Here is a 4,789-nt window from a genome sequence, read left to right as displayed (position 1 = left end):
TAAATATGTGAAGTTATTTAACAACTTTTACTCACTTATGTGGTCAACTTGTAAGGTTAATATGCAATTTTAGACAAAACAAATAGATATTTAAGGGCCAGTCATTACACTATTACAGTAAATGAGTTATGATTTGTGTATTTTTTTATTATAAGGTTAATGAAAAATAGTAACACTAAGTAATTTTTAAAGTAATACATTATATATATATATATATATACTATTCGCCGTGTCCGTGTCCTAATTTTTTTAGATTTGCCGTATCACCGTATCCGTGCCTCTTATTCCATTGGGAAGTTAAAAAGGTAGTTTATTCTTTTATATCCAACGGTTAAGATTTAATTCGTACACAAATTCTTTTCACACCAGTGAACAGGTGAACAATCCTTTATATATATATATAAAATAAAATACTTACTCATAATGTCTCGTTGTTGCTCTCTCCCCCTACTTTTGCTAACGGTCGTAATACGTCTTCATTGAGAGTTGTGAATATGATGACAATGGGGAAACTGTTCAAAGCAGTTCTAGCAAATTACCCGGCTTTGATTTGAACCACAATATCCAAGCATTCAGTAATTTTAAACTTTTCTAAAAACCAAAAGCTTGCACAACTTTCCCATCATCCAATACTTTTTGCTAAGGTTCTACAAACACAATTGAAGAAAAATGACCCATTTTCGAAATACTCAATTAAAACTGAAATATTCAACAGGTAGCTAAACAAGTCACTAAGGTTTCATTAACAAATGCTATAAATATAAGCAAAACAATCAAACACCAAAAACCCTCCTACATATTGAAAACCTCAAGCATATAGAATGTCTTTTGAGGAATAGTAATACAGAACAATGCTTGCTTCATTGAATTGAAAATAACAGTGAAAAAAGACATGAAATAGTTATTTGGCATACCTATCCAGTCATCCTGAAATAAATTTGTTCATGATATTGCCTCTAACTCAAACTTCCATGACAGGGTGATACGATGCTCTCCACATAAGCTCCCGCATACATCATCTTCTTCACATCTGGGAAATTCCGAAGTACCAGATCCCTGTATGTTCCCTCTCTTGTATTGTATAGAACTAACTTCTCGGAGTCTATCTTTAATATGGCTTCATGGTTCTCCAACAAAGCAAACAGACGGATTCTGTAAGATGGGATTTCAATGGCAACTTTAGTCCAAGACTGTGCCACGCCATATTCTTTCATCACCCAGAATTCACCACCATTATATGGAGTAATACAAAGACATCCTCCAAGCAACCCCAAGCCGTGGATGTGTTTGATAGAGGGAATAGGATCCGGAAACTCCCAAAATTTCTCGTCCGCCAAACAGAAAGCAACAATCTTTCTTGACCCGCGGTCATCATAGATCCAGTGGATAGCTCCATTCACCAGTACCCCGGGCTCAAGACTCTATTCTTGTGATTGTTAGGAAGGCCTCGAACCTTTTTCCAGGAATCAGTTCTTAGTGAATATACATAATAGCTTTTTTTTATCTGCTGTCACCAGTTTGTAATCATCAACGGAGTGATCATAGCCAAATCCCTTTACACAAAAACCATCCCAAAAACAGAATTTAACCTCAGTTTCGGGTATTCGCTTGGACTCTTTGGTGGAGAGATTGGATACATAAAAATCTGTTCTGCCGAACTTCGAGCACAACAACCCATGGCAAGGACCGATTATAGTGCAGGTCCATCTTTACTGGAGAAGCCACAATGTCGCCATAGGCTGCTGCTTCTAGGGTGAAGGCGTAGGGATAATGATCTTGCATTCGGAAATGGTATCTGATTAAAATATGTTGTCTTTGTCTTGGGAGATTAGGGCTTGTGATTGATCGATTGAATTGCGTTTTAACGAAGTAAGTGTCGGAGATTAAAGAGTAAAAGGACTTTGCATAAGAATTTCAATTGCAAGAGAGATTTGACAGACAGTGTAGAAAGTATGTCCATGAGTAATACCTGGGGAGGAAGACGATCTAGAATGCATGACTGATGATTTCTTTTCTCCGCCGCCTTCGTGGTCACCGCTGTCGTTGCCGCCGTTGCTGTTGCTTTGGCCACTCCTCTTCTGATCGGCAACCGATTTCTCCTCTTTGCAGTGGACACTATCATGTCTGCCATGGATTTGCCCCAATTTCTTCCTCTTCCTGTTGACAAGATCGTCACGATTGATTTCTTTTCTTTGCCATTATTTCTTTTCCTTGCCTGACCAAATTCTTCTCGGAATGGAATTTTAAGAAAAGGAAAGGAAATTCTCAATTTTTTATTTTTTTAGTTATTTTTTTTTATGTGTACATATTTTATATATGGACAAATTATACTGACTTCCTATAAAACTAGAACGGAAACGGTTATAACATAAAATCAAACCTGAAATGGATCGTGAAGACCGATCCGATTTAGTTCCGTTCCACAATTCCCAATATATAGAATTTGAAAAAAAAAAATTTGTTTTCTTCAAAAAGAAAAATCTGATTGTCAAACATTAAAATATTAATTGTCAATATTACATCCTAATTTAAAAATATATCTTGATTTGGCAATTTTGAACACAGTATCCACAATTAAGCATGTTGAGGCTAAAATTCGCCCAGTCCGATATGATACAGATGAACCTTGACGGCACTGCCAAGAGTCCTCCAACGATCAAATTAGTCACGAAGGTCTAAAAAGAAGACAGTGATTAATAATAGTTTTTACGTCGTCCCTTCTTTAATGGCTTGGTGCCCTATTTATGGCTATTAATTGGAATCAAAATCATTCTGCCGATGGTCGATGGTTGATCTTATCTTCCGCTTGTGCGAAATTATAAGAGATTTATTGCCAAATTTGTCGGGATATGATTTAATCATTTTGACCTCCTCCAGTTATAGTAGGATTATTCTTACCTATTGAACAACGTCAGATTTGATTTCATTATCCTTGATACTGAAATTTAATCAATCTTATCGAAGATAGTTTTATATATATATATATATATTTTTGCAATCCCTGTGAATAGTACCCACGGGTACTATTCCCGAGGGTACTATTCACATAAATAGTAACTCTGGATTTTTTTTTTTTTAACCCCTATGAACAGTACTCGCGAGTACTATTCATGTGAATAGTAACTCAGGGAATTTTTTTTTTTTTAATACCCTTGTGAACAGTACCGCGCGGGTATTATTCCCGCGGGCACTATTCACGTGAATAGTAAGTCAGGAATTTTTTTTTTTTTTTTGGCACCCGAGGGATGAATAGTATTTTTTTTTTTTTTTTTTGCAACCAAGAGTACTCTTCCTTTGATAAGGGAATAAATTGTATGAGTTTCACTTCTTAATAAGGGAATTGAACCTTACGAGTTTTACTCAGCTCGTCCCTTTAATAAGGGAATTGAACTTTACGAGTTTTACTCAGCTCACCTCTTTAATAAAGGATTTTTATTTACTATCCCTTACTGTAAGGGGATATTAATTACGGGATTCATCCAACCCAGGTCCTTGTAGTACAGGACATTCATTTATTATCCCTTATATTACGGGGATATGGATTACGGGATTCATTCAGCCCGGGTCCTGATAATACAGGATACTTATCCCCTATAGTCCGGGGATATGGATGACAGGATTCATTCAGCCCGGGTCCTTGTAATACAAGACACTCATTTACTATTCCCTTATAGTACGGGGATACGGATTACGGGATTCACTCAGCCCGGGTCCTTATAATACAGGACACTCATTTACTATCCCTTATAGTACGGGGATACGGATTACGGAATTCACTCAGCCTGGGTCCTTATAATATAGGACACTCATTTACTATCCCTTATAGTACAGGGATACTGCACGTATAAACTAAAAGGAATTTTATTAAAGACCATCATTGCCTCAAGGCTTATTAAAAACAAAATAAAACGTGATGGAGCTACCCTCCATTTAAAATGATTAACTAAGATGCCCCCGGTCTTTATTGTGAATGACTTGATAAAGCTAATTCCAGTCGTGAGACAATTTCTAGTCGGTATACTTGTCTGAGTCATTCTCATGATATGTGCTGTCGCTCTGGCCGAAGAACGATTTCTTATATTTGGTATTATTTTCATCCCTGGCGAGAGGGGTTGGCCTCTTCTTGTCATCTCCTTCCTTCCGTGCACTCATGGTGTCTTCAGCGTTGATGTGTTTTTGCGCTCTGACCAGCAACTCTATCATGCTGGTGGGAGGTTCTTTTGATAAGGAGAACAAGAATCTGGAGGTTTGGAGTCCTCCTATGAAAGCGGTCAAAGCTACCTTGTCGTCCGCCTCTTCTACCTGCAACATCTCTGCGTTGAATCGGGTGATGTATTCCCGAATCGACTCTTCCTTTTGTTGCTCCACGGTAAACAGGTAGGTAGCCGGCCTCCTATGTCTCTGACCTGCAATGAAGTGGCTCACAAACTACTTACTCAATTCTTCGAAGGTGTTGATGGTTCTTGGCTTCAACTTGTTGAACCAAACTCTCGCTGATCCCTTAAGTGTAGTGGGAAAAGCTCGGCACATGATTTCATCTGACACAGCGTGTAAATGCATAAGAGCTTGAAAATTTTCCAGGTGATCGAGGGGATCTTTGGTCCCATCGAAGCTTTCGAACGAAGGCATCCTGAACTTGCTAGATAGTGGACATTTCATAACGGCGGGGCTGAAAGGCAGGTTGGTCCTTTGTACCAGGTCATCTACGGCGGTAGGACCTTTCCCTTTCATAGCCTGCATTACATCTTCCATTTCCCCCTTGAGATCCTTGATCTGCAAGTCGAGATGG

General features: G+C 38.2%; 1 long non-coding RNA gene across 1 annotated transcript; it reads right to left on the bottom strand.

Moving 5' to 3' along the window:
* Positions 1–773: 773 nt before the first annotated feature.
* LOC132302218 (uncharacterized) lies at positions 774–2,596 on the bottom strand. The gene is made up of 2 exons (XR_009480775.1): positions 1,970–2,596; positions 774–1,775 (listed from the first exon to the last, which is right to left on the bottom strand). It is a non-coding gene; the product is annotated as an uncharacterized LOC132302218 (long non-coding RNA).
* Between the last annotated feature and the right edge of the window lie 2,193 nt (positions 2,597–4,789).

This window comes from Cornus florida, unplaced genomic scaffold (assembly GCF_030987335.1).
Source record: "Cornus florida cultivar Cherokee Brave unplaced genomic scaffold, ASM3098733v1 CherokeeBrave_3.0.0_Hap2_Chr04, whole genome shotgun sequence".
Taxonomy (NCBI): domain Eukaryota; kingdom Viridiplantae; phylum Streptophyta; class Magnoliopsida; order Cornales; family Cornaceae; genus Cornus; species Cornus florida.
This window is presented reverse-complemented; position numbering and strand designations above follow the sequence as displayed.